The sequence below is a fragment of the Halyomorpha halys genome, unplaced genomic scaffold (assembly GCF_000696795.3).
Source record: "Halyomorpha halys isolate HHAL.00 unplaced genomic scaffold, Hhal_1.1 Scaffold566.1, whole genome shotgun sequence".
NCBI lineage: Eukaryota > Metazoa > Arthropoda > Insecta > Hemiptera > Pentatomidae > Halyomorpha > Halyomorpha halys.
The window spans coordinates 107,187-124,070 of NW_027106661.1; the positions used below are offsets into that span (position 1 = coordinate 107,187).

The following is a 16,884-nucleotide window of genomic DNA, read 5'->3' on the forward strand; positions in this document are numbered from 1 at the left end:
TTTTACCACGGCAAAAGAAGGCAATTTTTTTCGATTTAACACGAGTTTTTCCATTTAACACGCTTTAACATAGATCATGAATACCCCTATAATATACATAAATAATTTATACATATAAATCGCTACAACAAAGGTTTCAGGTACTGCAGGGAAGCAGTACTTTGTAGGGAAGTGCTGTTACTAGTGATTTGTTGTAATGAGTCAATAAGCAACAAATTAAATAATTGTAAGAAGATAGTCCAGGTTGCGGTCAATAAAGGTATCAAAATAGTAAAAGAAAACTATCTATTGTTAACCAAAGTTTCGCCCACATGAAAAACAAGATGCTAACATTATAAGAATTGAAAAAAACATTACAGAGAAAATACGAAAATAAAATTAATGAATAAATAATTTTTATACCTTTCATTATATTATAAAAAACCTTACTCTTGAAGGTTAGCGAAGAAGTGCGGAAACTTTACACCTGACAACGGATGCTCGACATGGCAGTTGACACCTCTGTTCAATCTATGTTCATTTGTTATTAATTTTCTTAATGTTTCCTTTTACTTGCCTCAGCTTTCTATTCTCATATTTATTTCACCTTCTGTTTACCTTTTAACACCTACCTCCTTACTATATCTATAAATAGTTCTAATAAATATTTTTCTACAATTTATTACTCTAGTTCTGTATTTAGAATTCTATCACGTGTATCTATTAGTACCTAGTTTCTAGTCCTCCTATATGTATTCTTGCTTAAATTATTATTTTTTCTTTTGTATATTTTATAAACAAAACCAAACATTATTTATTTATTTTTATTTTTTTTGTATTTGCTCTGTATATTTATTTCAATGTTTTGTTATTTCTTACAATGCTTTTATCTTTTTTTTCATTTAGCCCCGACGAAACCCTCCAAAGTGGGGCGAAACTTTAGTTAACAATAAATAGTTTTATATTACTAATTTGATACCTTAATTAACCGCCACCCAGACTATCTTCCTACAATCTACTTTATACGGCCAACTATCTTCTTCCAAAGTAAATAATTATTTGTCACTGTCCTTGAAGTTAGTAGTACAGTGCCTTACCACTGAGTCATGCGGCTCCCTGAATATACAGGGTGTTTCAGGGCTAAGTGGCCAAACTGGAAATATGAATTAAGGACCTCAAAACAATAACAAAATTTCCTCTGAAGGTATGTCCGCAAACGCTTTGTTTTGGAGATATTCACACCTAAAGAGTTTCATTGTTATGAAATAAATAAAACTTATTTATTTGTTCCAACTGCTTTAATAATTAAACGTAAACATTAAATTCATATTAAATGTTCAAAGTGATTTCCTTGTGCATTAAGACATTCCTTTCTTCCTTTCGTAAAGGGGCAAAAATACCATCAGCACATGGTATTATAGCAAATGTACTAGTTTCTCTAAGGCGTTAAAAAGTGGAGCTAAAGATAGACTTGTTTGGTAATCTAGTCGGAAATCGCCTGGCATATTCACGACGGGCAACATTACCATTGCAAAAACCGTACACAAACACCATATCGGCATATTCACCATTAGTATAAATTTAAGGCATAATGATGAGTACTCTGTGAAAGCCTCTTACAAACTGATAAATGTTATTGACAGTTCCCAATGATAATTCCAAATAGTATTAATCCTTATATTGCCAATAGTGTTTATACAGTAAAGGATAAGAGACCATATTAGTATTCTATCTAATTCATCTCCTGAACAAAGCGTTTGCGGACATACCTTCACTTTGAACAACATTTAATATGAATCTTAACGTTCATATTTAATTAATAAAGTAGTTAGAACAAATAAATAGGTTTAATTTATTTCATATAACGTAAATAATAAATAACAATGAATATCTTTAGGTGTGAATATCTCCTAAAAAAGCGTTTGCGGACATACATTCAAAGGAAATATTTTTATTTTTTTGAGCTCCTTAGTTCATATTTTCATTTTGGACACTTAACCCTTAAACACCTTGTATATATACTTTTTGTTTTTATAAAGCAATATGTATATAATTCTTCATAAAGAAAAAAAGAAATAATTATAATACTTGTACCGAGTACAATAATAAGCTAACGAGATAGCTCCATCACTTGAAGAGCATGAGAACTAATTAGTACAGAAGCCTGATCCTTAAAGTCCACTCAATGGAACATGCATCTGCACATTATTTTCAAACTTAGTTTCCATTACACTAAATACAGAATCGTATTCCTTATGGTTCTAGAACTCTTTACAATTAGCTAATTAAGTTTATAATGTAACGAATTAGGCTTTTCTTCTCTAACTCCTAAACAGCGAATCCTAGCAAACCTTCTATGGTATGAGGAATTAAACTTGCATAGAATGAGGATTATAGTTTATGAATTCGCTAAGTATTACGTCGCGCATCGTTAATCATCATTAACTGGAAAATACATACATATTTTTTTTAATTTTTCCTAAAACTGGGGAAAGCACTACTTGCGAATCCACATTTTCAGATGGAAACTTATTTTTTGCGATTCTAAAGCGGTAAGTAAGCAGTTAATTAGTTTGATAATGTGATGAATTAGAAATTTTAGGTCTTTCTTTAGGGTTTTCACCTTTAAAAAATAAACGGTATTTCCTAGTTAAAAGGTATAATAAAACAAATTAAAGAGCCTTAAATTACCGTAACTACCGAGTACTGTAACTTGATGATTCGGCCACGAGATATGGTCGTAAATCACTTCTTCCTGTTGTTTCTTTGGCTCCAGTTCAGGTATTGCAGCCAAACTGTACAAGAGCACAAGAGGAAAAAATTGCAGTTATTTCACCCCAATTTTTAATTACTTTAATGAAAACTATGTATAATTACTAGATGAAATTGATGAGTCCACAAATATAGGTCGGGGAAATAAAAAATGGCTATTTCAAAACGTTAAAAAAAAATAATTTTTCATTCAGAGCTCTATATCTTGAAAATTACCAACAATACTTAACAGAACATCATTTAAACAAGAGTAAATTTTATAAAATATGAGCACTAATAGAGACTATTTACGTTCAATAGCTCTCGAGATATATCTTTTTTAATTGCAACATTTCATATGGGATACACTGAAAAATCAGTAACTGAATTTATTTTGAGAAATATTTATCTCAAAAACTATTTGATGTACAGATGTCTATTAGCACTCAAATTAAAGAAAGCTTAATGCACTATACAGTAGTTTAAAATGTTTATCTTCCTTGGAGTTGTGGTTTTCACGATATTCGACGAACTAAATTCACAAAATACTGATTTCTAGTTGTTTAGACAACAATTTTGATTTATGAAAATATATATCTCAGGAACCGCAAGACGTAGAGATGTCTGCCAGCACTCAAATGAAAGCTAGGTAATTATACTATAATTTATTTTAAGACGTTTTTCTTTGTTCAATTAAATTTTTATAACATTTTCCAAAATAAATTCACAAAATGTTAATTTTTAGTTGTTTGGATAAAAGTTTTGAAAATATCATAAAACTACTACTCCTATGAAGATAAATTTCATAAACTACTTTATGGTACATTGAACTAGCTTTAATTTGAGTGATAATAGACATCTGTACGTCTTCTGGTTCCTGAGATATATATTTTCATAAATCAAAACTGTTGTCCAAACAACTGGAAATCAACATTTTGTGAATTTAGTTTGTCGAATATCGTGAATACTATTATACCTACGAAGATAAACATTATAAAGTACTTTAGAGTAAATTACACTAGCTTTAATTTGAGTGCTAAAAGACATCTGTACGTTGAATAGTTTTTGAGATATATATTTCTCAAAATAAATTCACTGACTACTGATTTTATTTTTAACTTTTAGAAACAGCCGCCATTTTTCACATAGTTTTCATTTAACTAATCAAAAATAGGGGTGAAATAACTGACTTTTTTTCATACAAAAATAAACCTATAATAAAGCTATACAACTTGACCGGAAAAAAAATAATAAAAAAACATAATTTACTTTATCAAATAAATTACATAATTAGTAACATTTTTAGAACCACTAGAATTCCGTTTCCATGTTAAGTATAGTGTAAACTAGTTTTTTGAGTTATTTACAGATTTATGTTCTATAAGTTAGATTTTATGCATTTGGATTACATACTCTTCTACTAAATTGAAACTATGAATTGCAGGGGCAAAACGAAGCTATAATTTTTTTATCCACATAATAGTGTATATTGAAGAGAAGGTGTTGTAATGCAGTTGTGCAGTTGTTGTAAATAAAATTTATAATCATCGTTTGTAAAATAACTATTGTATTTATTTAGATAAGAACCAAGACAATTTATAATTAAATATGGTTCACTTTTGGGTTTTTTAATTTTTGCTCTCTCGAACCCTTAATTGACCAGTAAAGGTAGCCTTGTTTTGCACTATATTAAAGCTTACTAAATAAATAGGTTATTTTTGAGATCCAGGATATTTATATATAATTGATTAGGCAATTAAGAGTAATAGCTGCTTCAAATGTCCAAAAATTCTTAGAAATATTGTTTTTTAAATTGATAGATTCATTTATTGATAGATATTACAATCTGCCACACAGTTAAGGGCAATAGGTAATAGTGATGAATGATCTCATGCATACTAAAATAAAAAATAAATAAAATAAAATAAATTAAAAAAACTTAGAAATATTAAACTTTTATTTTTATTATAACATCATGGAACGTTTATTTTTTGGGGGAGGGGGGCAGATGTAAACCATTACGCTTATAGGAAATTTCTCATCTTTAATTTGATACCACTTATATTTTTTTTAAGGGAACTTAGAAGTAGATTTATTGGAGTTTTTTTTTTTTATTGAGAAAAACCACTATAATAGCTAAAAACATAAAATTTGATTTACATGGGACTATGGATCATATAGACTTTTTGGTTCCTCGTAAGGTATATTATCCGCTCCTACAATATGATTACTCATTTAAGGGACACCCTTTATATTATATGCTATAGTGTATAGCAATATAATAGTATTCAAAGCTCCACCAGGACTACATACTTTTCCCACTAAACTATTAAATTCTAAATTAACCTTTAACATAATAAGAATAAATTAACTATGAATATAACAAATATTATATTCTCATAATGTATGATTATCAACGCCTGAATTTATCGTCTTTAAGTTAAATTTATTTATTAATTCCATCTCAGTTGATTCAACTCATGAGGAGAAGGAATTATTTCAGTTTAAATATTTTCTTTTTGATTTATTTTTTGATATTTCCTTGAAGGGGAACACGTAGTTCTGATTCATAACATTCCTGCCATTTCCTCTAGAAATGCGTGTTGGAAACCTACAAGCGACGCTTCCTGGTAGCGCCTGCATTTCTCACTGATTGTAGGGCACTTGAGCGTTATTCATGGGACACAGTGAGGCCTTGTATAGTCATATTGCGTTCAAAACCTCATTTTTGATTTATTGTTATTTTGAAAAATTAATCATTTTTAAAGGAACTATATCAAATATCAACCCGTCCAGGATTTAAAAAAAAAAAAGGCAAACTTACAGGCTAGATTTATCTCATATTCCAAAATATTCGTCTTATCTCATTGAATGTTATAACTGTTATAATTTTTTTAATAAATCACTTAAAATTAAAACAAATCCCATACCAATAACAGAACAAGTATGGAGGTCCTATTAAAACTATTAGTGCATATTTATAAATTCATAAGATGTATATTCGCATGATTCATATGGTAAAAGCTTTATTGATTTTTATGTTAGTTCATATAGAGAAAGCTTCCTTTATCTTAAAACTCACATACTAGATATTATAGTTATTAATGACTTTTTCATTCTTGGGAGATGGACAATATCTGATAAGTAAAGAAACAATATTCGATCAACCTCAAAATAATTGGTCTAAGAGCCGTAGGTGGAAAAAAAAAGTTATTTCACCCCAATTTTTAATTACTTTAATAAAGATTACATATAGTTGCCAGTAAAAATCGATAAGTCTGCCAACTACAGCTTGGGTGGTGGATGAGATGTGGAGGCTGTTTAAAATTTGATTTTTTATTTAGAGCTCTGTGTATTTAAAATTACCAATAACTCTAGAAAACCTATTTGAGCATCATTTAAAGTAGAATAAATTTTATAAAGTGTGAACCATAATGGAACTGTTCAATGGTTCCCGAGCTTTTTTAAAAAACAACATTTCATAAAAAAAATAGCGAAAAATCAATAGCCAGTGAATTTATTTTGGGAATACTATATCTCAGCAATTATGAGAAAGCTTCCTTTATCTTTAAACTCACATACTAGATATTATAGTTATTAATGACTTTTTCATTCTTGGGAGATGGACAATATCTGATAAGTAAAGAGACAATATTCGATCAACCTCAAAATAATTGGTCTAAGATTCACAGGTGGAAAAAACAGTTATTTCACCCCAATTTTTAATTACTTTAATAAAGATTACAGTAAAAATCGATAAGTCTGCCAACTACAGCTTGGGTGGTGGATGAGAAGTGGAGGCTGTTTAAAATTTGATATTTTATTTAGAGCTATTACCAATAACTCTAGAAAACCTATTTGAGCATAATTTAAGATAAGAATAAATTTTATAAAGTATGAACCATAATGGAACTGTTCAATGGTTCCCGAGATTTTTTAAAAAGCAACATTTCTTAAAAAAAAAACAGCGAAAAATCAATAGCTAGTGAATTTATTTTGGGAATACTATATCTCAGCAATTATGAGATGTACAGATGCCTATTAGCACCTTTATTAAAACGAGTTTCATGTAATATACAGTAGTTTGTAACGTTCATCTTTGTAGTAGTAGTAGTAGTAATAGTAGTAGTAGTTTTCATGATCTTTACCAAAAAAAATTCACAAAACGTTGATTTTAAGGCAAAGAAAAATTGTGTCATTGAAGGAAAATTCTACGGAAAAATGTTCGTTACAATTGTTTCAAATGAGTCCTTTTTTAACTTTATCTGAATATTTAGTTGGTTTAGTAAAGTAGCATAAATAATCAAAGAATATTATTGAAAATATTAGAAATAAAAAAAAAATTTTCATTAAAAATTTTTTTTCCGTCTCTAAGCCTATTTTAGCCAACTTATTTCAGACATTGCATTATTACGATTTGAGATTACAAATAGGTTTCTAGTTCATCTTACATATTGAAGCATTTTTTGATTGTTGATTTTGTTGCATCTTTACTTCCACCGAATGGAGATAAAAATATTCTTACTAAGCAGGATCACAGTGAGCATTAGTTTTCATTTAAAAATTTATTTCTTTTTTTTTATAGATTAATGGCCGCTAAGACGTTTCCAAATCCTATATGATTAAAAAGTAAATTAATATGTTTCACATTAAAAAACAAATGCACTTTCTTCCTGTTCATTACGATTTTTCTTGAAGTAATGTAACATTCATACTCTAAAAAAGAATTAATATTAAATGATATTGATGCTAATTATAGTTTAATTACCGATATTATATTAGACTTTGATATCATTGCATGAAACTATTTTGTTTAAAAATTATTATGAGATTGTGAAATTGAAAATTAAGATTATCTTTAATCCCTTAATTCGTAAACTCGAGTTAATTCGAGCGGCGTTTTATTTTATGCTGCTATAGATTTTCACACATGAAGAAAATCGAGAATTGAAAATAACAATGTGATAATAATAAAATAAATAACAATTATTCTCTGTAATAATCCTCTGTAAATAGCTTTAGCCTATGTCTTACATAGGGAGCTTGGTATTATTACCGATATTCAAAATTTGGATTATTTTTGTATTTTCAAAATTTGTTTGCCAAGAGAATGTTCTAAATTGTTTTTTACATTAAAAAAATATTGATTTTTTTTTGCTGGTTTTCTTAAAAAATTTTAAATAATTTTTTTTAATTTAAAAATAAAGCAATTTTTAAAATTGCTACCTTCATTAATCATTAACGTGTAAATTTTCTGCCGTTTTTTTCTAATAAACTTACAAATGAAAAAACTTAAATATGTCTGCTACCTCACTCTGAGAGGAGACTGGAATTTGAAAAAAAGTTTTTTTTTATTAAAACTTTATTATAAGGAATAAATTTTCACCCTTTATTCACCTCTTTTTTTTTTTTATATTTGAATCACGTTTCGGGCTCCAATGCCCATTATCCAGTTCGTATTATCAATTTTGGACAATTGTCATTTTTTATTAAAAATCATTTTTATATATTTCCAAAAGAATATAGATCCTAATTTTTATTTAATAATCAGCTTATTGTTTTATCTTTCATTTTTGCTGTTTTAAACAATGTTTGTCTTTTCAAATGTACATTACTCCACTTGCTTATCAAATTTCAATGCATTTATGTTATATTGTTTTGGGACTATATAAAAATTATTATTAATCTAAGATGTGAAATGTCCACAAATAATAATAATAAGAACTGGATAATGGGCAGAGGAGCCCGAAACGTTGTTCAAATGTAAAAACAGAATAAAGAAGTGAATAATGGGTGGAAATTTATTCCTTATAATAAATATAATAAATTTTAGCGAAAACACCCTTTGAAATTTAATTGTAGCTCTGCAACTAATTATTTATGCTTAAAGTATTTTAGTACTATAAAGTATTTTAAGTGTACACTTAAAGTAGTGCATTAAAATGAATGCACATTGGAATTAACCGAGCAGGTTAGAAAAAACGAAATGTGTAATTCAGACCAACATATTTTGATTTAAACCAATTTCTGAATACATCCTCATTTTTTTTTCGATGATAAGCAGAGAGTATTTAAAAATAGCAACAGGCCTGAGGAATATTTTTTTCACTTCCAATCGTTATCTGAGGAAACTTTTTTTCTGTGCCATCTGTTTGAGACAATATCGTCCACCGACAGCCAACACTATTATCTTCAACTCACTAGCGTTTTCGCATTTAATATTCTAAATTTTTATTTTGAAAAAAAAAATTAAAAATTAAGTAGGTGACCCCCTCTCTACTTATTCACTCATAAATGTGTAACACTTCTGAATTTAAGCAGAAAAACCTTCTAGGGGCGTTTATTGATTATCTTGTTGGTGTTTATGTTGTGATCAATCTATAGTAAATGACAATGACAAAAATTCATTAAAATAATTAATATTTTATAGTACCCATCCTTACAATAAATGTTAGGTTACAAATAATAAGAATTGTATTTAAGTATTTTATTTAGGAATCTTCCAAAACATTAACTTACTACAGAAGGAAAAATTTAAACAAAAAAATTAAAACAAAAACTATATGTATACATCTTTAGATTAATTTTTAATATCATTTATGCCAAAAATTTATACAATCTACCATATAATAATTATCTATAAGAAGTATTTTCTATAAGATTGGAGAAGTTTGTCAGGGGGTGCGGTCGGCAAAGAACAACATAAATAAACAAAACCATATTTATTTATTTTATGCCGACGTTTCGACCTGAATTCCAGGTCTTCATCAGGGGTTATGGCGTAGAAAGTAGGCCTGTAACTCAATGTTATTATGTCAATGTAACTAACTGTAGTTACTAAACTATGCAGAAATTTGAGTTGAAACAAGTGGCTGAATTTATCAGAGCTGCAAGTTCTGGAGTATGTTGGTTATTTTTGTGTAGCATAAATAATTGTTGATTATTCTCATTGATACATGATGATACAATGATCTATAGTAAAATTATGAAAAATAGTATACGATTTCTAGGAAAAAAAAATTGGTCCACCAAATTAATTCTTTTACTGAAGAAAGAGATATTTCCAGTGTTTATTTATTGTTTACAAGTAACTATGGTTTTTGCAAAGTTCAGTTCCAATTTCGGAATATCAGAATATTTTAATCTTTGTTAAATTAAATGATACATTTACCTATTAGAAATGTTGGTTATTACATTTTTTATTTTTTGCAGTTCTTTAATAAAACAAAAAAAGATGCTTGGTATCCAACAATTGATTTTTTTCCTCCTTCGGAGAAATTCCTTCATCATTTCTACAAACCAGCATTTTTCATAAATATTAAATATTCTTCATTTTTCATTAAGACTTTAATACAGAATTTATAATGAAATATGTAATTTTAACAAAGGTAATTAATTTATATTGTATTTCACCTTTGCGCTGTTACGTAGAATTAATAAAATAAAAAATGTAAATAAATCTAGAAAAAGTTGGCGGACCTAAGTGGAAAAAGAAGCTAATGAATGCCTTTAATAAAGTTATATTAAGTAAATTTTAATTACTGCTTTTCAAGTCCCTCGAAACTCTGCTTCGTTTCGTCTCCCTCCTCTCGGTTATTATATTTGGTTATAATAATACAATATTACATAAATAATATTATTCATGATTGTAATTCATGAGAAATCATAGAAATTATGGATGACTTGCTAATTAACTAATTAATTAATTAGTTGATGACCTATTTATAATAGGTAATATGTGACCCCCAAAAATCTTCCGTTATCATTCCATTAATGATGCAATCTACGTTTCAAGCTATTCCCTCATCATTATGACTATTATCTGAGTTTAAGAATCAAAACATTAAATTAATAATTATCAAGAAAACAATCAACGATCGACTTTGCTTATTATATTGTTTTATTATGCATATTATTACTGGACTAAGTCAAAGCTAAGCGGAGAACTATGTGTCACATAACCTGCTCATTAGTATGTTTGTAACAATTTTCAAGCAAATGGCTGAGCCGATTTTCAAGTTTGATGGCTCAGATTATTCAGTGAGATATCTTGATTTTTATGGAACATTCTGACCTCAAAATACTGACATTAAATCCGTTACTCTGCTATAAGCGAACTCCACAACCGATATTCAAGTTCATTGTCTCAAAAAACTCAGCTATATCCCGTGAGCGTTTAAAAAAAAATCGAGTTAATAAATATATATATACAATATATATATGTAATAAAATATTGATAATGTTTTATTATATTTTGTGTAATATAAAATTCCATATTCTTGATAGATACACAAAGAATGTAGCTCCTTTACAAAGCTTTGATGAGAATGTTCCCTGACCAATCTAACCTCTTTCCGCCGGGCAGATTGGTGAGGCCTTGACACAGCAATAGGGATACAGCAACTTACGGCTCTGTACTTCATGTTATCTTCTAACTGTGAAATTCAATTTCGATTTTCTGCCTGATAATTTTTCCGAAAAAGAATTTTGATACCTGGGGAAAAGAAAAAAGTAAAAAAAAAAAAATCGTTATGATTGGTAGTGTATTTTTTTTTTTATTAATTTAATGTAATTTACAACTGTACAAAATAGTACAATAAGTAAATATGTTTTATGTTTCATATACACTTGAAAATCTTGGGAAGGAACCGCCCATCGGTGGTACTTCAAACATTTATTTAAATCAGAAGGTCTCGTGGCCATCTTCTTTTCAGACGCCTTGGAGGATTATCAGTGATTGTTAAGGATGAAAGATTAAGAATTAATGGGTTAGGATGGTTAAGGAGTTTGGAATGAAAAGACGCATGTCTGTTTTGGGCCAATTCTGCAACGAATGGGATGTTAAGGTCTTTGTGAATGAGTTTATTTGTAACGTGATAAGGAGCATCAAGTATTTTACGTAGGATTTTGGATTGTGAGGATTGAATGCGGGAGGAATTTGATGGTTTAGTGGAGCCCCAGAGCTCAATTCCATATGTCCAAATTGGTCTGATTATCGTAGTGTATACTAATTTTTTTGTAGTTAATGGGAAGTTTAGACCGTTTGTCTAGTAAGTGTTGTAGCAATCGGAATCTACGATCAGTTTCTTGTCGTTTCAGTCTTTTGTGTGGATTCCAAGTAAGTCCCTTGTCAAGATGAAGTCCTAAGTATCGAATCTGTTCAACAGGCGTTAGTGGGGTATTTAGAAAGTGTATCTATATAGGACAGGAGGGTAGAGGTTTACGACGGAGAGTAAAGGTGATCTGATGGGATTTGTCAGGATTTATTTTGATTCACCAGTTTTGACACCATTCTTCAATAGATGTTATGTGTGCCTTTAGTGTTTGTGATGCATTAGTTGGGTCGTTGTTTACAAACTGTATACATGTGTCATCAGCGTATGTTGTTAGGGTGGGTGGAATGACAGCGGTAGTATATTTTAAAAAAATTTTTAATTTTTCTTTCCTTTAAACGCAACCTTCCTATTTTATTTAATACCAAATCGGTCTGGTGGGCATTATAAGGTTAATATAACAGTTACATTTTTTAACAATTGATTATGAAGGGAGGTAGTCTCGTACAAAAGACACCCCTAACTTTATACAACGTTATAAATTAAAAAAAACTTATGACAAAAAAGTAGATGCAAATAATAATTCACAAAAATAATGACATTCGTCGACCTAACAAAACAAACAATAGGGGAAAACGAGTTAATTTGAAAAAAAAGAAAACTAATAAAATAAAATAGAAATAATAGTAGAATTTATAACAGAATGTCCTGCAACAACCTGGGCTCAGTCTTCCGGTAGAGGTTGGGTTTCCCAAGTTGTAGATCACTGCTACTTTAAGTCGGTAACTGGAAGTGGAACTTTATGAAAAACGGAACCTAAAACATAAGATGAGAAAGTAGTGTTGAATTTATAATTCAAGAAATATACTTTCGATTCACTCCAAAAAATAATAATAATAAAAATTGATATATATTTTTTTTTTTATCGACTAGGAACATAATGAAAACCAAAATACTTTTAATAAATATTCTTACTAAAACAAATGGAATCGAAAAACTTCGTATGTTTAGTTTTGAATTCACAAGTATTATATGATCTGGATGTCGACTTTCCTTTAACTCTGGCCATGAAGTTATAATTTTTTCTAATCTCTAGGAATAAACTCTGGACTCGTGGACTAACGTAAAGATTCATGGAAAAGGACATAGTGTCAGGGAACGAAAAGATTTAGAAATGACGAAGTCTGCGACTCCTTTCTTTTTGTAATCAAGGTACCCTCGTCACTTTTCAATAAGGTAAGCTCTTAAAAAAATATATATATTTTTTATCAAAAAATCATCTTCGTTCCTCTTTCTTATATTTAAGAAAAACTATATACATTTCATATAATATATACTACGTGACCACAAAGAATCAATACTACTAAAATAATAAAAGGAAATTGGTTAAATAAAGCAACTGAAATTCGGATATTTATTTACAATTTTATATTAAATTCCATCTTATGTATTAAATAAATCAAAAATTCGTATCCCTTTTTGTCTCAACACTTTTTTTTTCACCAGTCCAACGTTTCGGTCATTCTAGCCATCCTCAAGGACATCTTCAATATAATTTCTTTCTCACATTAATTTAAAGTTTCTTTTTCAGGCTATTCTGCCCCGGTCATTTTCTTTATTATAAGTTAAAAGTCTATTTTTTTTAAAATTTTAAAATCATTAATTTTTCTTATTTAAGATTATCAACAATCAATACACTACCATATAACAAACGATTTATAACCTCCCACTCACACAGGTCAGCCTTGTTTTAAAATTAATTTATTTTATTTTAAATTGCATTTTTGTCTCAATTTGGTATTTATTCTAATTCTCAAAATTCCATTATTACATTTAATTGTAAATAGTTACAAATTTCTCCATTTATTTTTATAAATTTATTTTGCTTAAAATCTCTGCATAGTGTTTTTACAATTTTATATTAAATTCCATCTTATATTTATTCTAATATTATGATTTTCGAATAATAAATAAGTAACCATTAACAATGTTTTATCATAATTTTGTATAAATAAACAGTTATATTCCAATTAATAGTTATTCAGATGTTTCATACGTTCAGAGGCTGGTTTCCCTTATGATTTATTTTCTAATTCTATGGGTAAACTTTTATGGCTTATATAGATTTAAATTCTCAATCCATATGTCCTTTCATTACAACGTTAAATTCAGATATATAATTTCAAATTTCTAAGATATAAATTACAATTCGTTTAAAACGAGTTTGAACATTTATCTAAATATAAGAGAAGAAAAGACATAATTCATCTTTCTAAAAAATGCTTTGTTATCTGATTTGATGTTTTCCCTAGCGTTCTACCTAGTTGACTTATCAGGTCAAAAACCTGGATGTTTGTCTGAAAGAATGCCTATAAAACTTCTGGAGCCTACCAACTTTTTTTATTTTTTCCTTATCCCCGTCTAATTTACTCTAATATTTACCTCATTTATTTCAAGAGCACGGATCGATGTAATTTTACTTGATAAAAAAAATTGTTATTACTCTCTTGTTCGTAGTTTATATTCAACAAAACAAATATAAAAGTTTTAACTGTACATCACTTACACACTGTAGTTACCTTAAAGAGATTTATATGTTTATTTTATTATATTACACATTATATATGGAGACATAGAAGGCTAAATTATTTTTTATTAAATATCTAACTAATCAATCCCGGAAATATTTCTAATAGTAAAAGTCTTACAAATTCTGTAAGGACTATTGAATTGAAATGTAATGTTTTTGTTTAACTATGAATAATTGGGGAAAAGATATTTTACATGAGAATGTGTTTTCACTAATTTAACTCTTTTAACCACACCGGTTAAATAATATAAAATTTTTGTACAAGATCATGAATGTTCTGCAGGTATAGGAGTAACGGTGTTTAAAAATGTACAATACAATTCGGTTAATAAAATTGTATTAATAAATCTACTATTAATGAAAGTTTTTTGTGATTTATAGAGGTCTTTATTAATTTATGATGGCCTAATTATTTTATTTTTTTCTGTTTATGATAATTTTTGTTTTTATACGATACAACCTAATAAAGTACATAAATATAAAAAATATATATAATTTATGAAACAATAACTTTTTAGTCGATATTTTTAAATTAATACTAATATTTTATAATACAATAGTACCGTTGTCTAGGGAAAAAAACCCAACAGATTCTGTAGGTTTTTTGTCTTTTCTCTGAAAAAAAATTTAATATGAAGTCTTGAAATTCTCACAATTTTACGCCATTGCCAGTGGGATCCATGTATTATGAACTTTAATTATCCATTGAACTCTTTTAATCATTTTTATTACTAAAATTATTAAAGCTATAATCATAAAATTCTCTATTGACATAACTTAGAAACAGAAACGGGGTAGGAGCTTTACAGTACCCCCAATACAACAATAGAGTTGCAATATAATTAATTAACAACTGTTTAAATAAATCAATTGGTATCCATGTTAAGTCTCAACAATCTTTATGATATCATCAACAGTCCTACGTTTCGGTCTATTCGACCATCCTCAGAGAAAATCATAAATATAAATTTACACCTCACATCCAATTATTTAAAAACGGTTTGCATACTATTCTGCCCAGGTCATTAATTACAAGTCAAATTACCCTATTTTGTCACAATTTCATTAATTTTTAAAACTTTTAATTTTAGACCAACTTAACACTATCAACTATCATATAAACATGTTTATGATGAACCTTTAAAGTAAATGTCGTTCTGGGTGCTATCGATCATGGAATTGTCGGCACAAGGTTGAAGGAGTAGAAATATGGTTCCTCGTCTATTTTTTTATTAAAATAAAAACACTATCTTTTTATTTTTACCTACTATTACAAAAACTAGCACAAGACATTACATTACAATATATGTAGTTTGTGTCCTCTGCATGCAGAGTTGCTTATTGAAAATTATTTTATCATTATTAAAACACACCCTGGTTTAAAATCAAATTAAACGTAACAACATTTTTTTCTGGGAGAATATGGTCTAATATTATTGATATCTATTGCATTTACAAATAACATACTAATAAATTGTATATCAAGGGTAAATAATTATGATTAGAATTAGAAATAAATAACTAATCTCGGGATAAGTAAAAGTTATTGTATAAATGTGTTAAATAATTATTAATTACTTCTTTATAAATAATAAATGTCATTCCATGACATCATCCTGAAATATTGATATATTTCACTCATTATTTTAGATTTTGATGAAATTTGGTATGCTTTCATATAGATAATATTATAGTCAAATTTTGTTCTCCAAACTCAACATTTTATCTATTTATTTTTTTAATCATATAAACTTATGTTATATATTCTCGGAGCTAACAGGAAAAAAAAATTATATCTTGTCCTTATTTACCTATCAAATAATATGAAGCTTTCAGTTTATTTTCAATTAATCATACTGGTTGCGGAAAAAAAAATAATAATCACTATATGTTAAAATACAACCAGAAAGCCTGGAGTCCCTAAACTGTCGAAATATAACCCACCAGTGAATAAATCAGGCACTATCAGGACAAAGTGCAAAACATCTCACATCAACAGCCCAAAAAAACCAATCAAGGACAGCTCATCACTCCCTAACATCTAAGCACTTCCTCCTATTAAAGGAGCTTTTAAGCAAAATGGTCTGATAGGGTTTATATTGCATATATATTTATTTTAACTCTTTCATTTAATCTGAATAAAGAATATTATGTATATTATCTTTTGTAACATAATATGTAACATATCAGTAGATATATATAAGTAAATAACCACATAATATATTAATTTGTTAAGCGAAAATAATAATAATAATAATGGAGTGTACTGCAAAATTGGTACTAAATAATTCATGAAGAAAATGTATCTGAATGACAGAAGGAAAAGAAAGTGATAACGAAGGAATTCTTTTAACGATATGGCCTCGTGAGGATCACTTAACCGTATAACCTAAGGGTTAAGTCTCAATGCCCCATCTATAAATTATAATAATATGATATATGTATAATTTAATAATTTATGCTGTTAAAATAATATGATATATGTATAATCTAATAATTTATGATGTTATA

At 28.1% G+C, this 16,884-nt stretch overlaps 1 long non-coding RNA gene across 1 annotated transcript in view; it reads left to right on the forward strand.

Annotated features, from left to right (window-relative positions):
- LOC106684278 (uncharacterized) overlaps positions 1–16,884 on the forward strand; it is a 174,403-nt gene that overhangs the window by 74,882 nt on the left and 82,637 nt on the right. The window contains exon 2 of the long non-coding RNA XR_001343684.2: positions 12,880–13,019. This is a non-coding gene — a long non-coding RNA (uncharacterized lncRNA). The remainder of the gene's footprint in view (positions 1–12,879; positions 13,020–16,884) is intronic.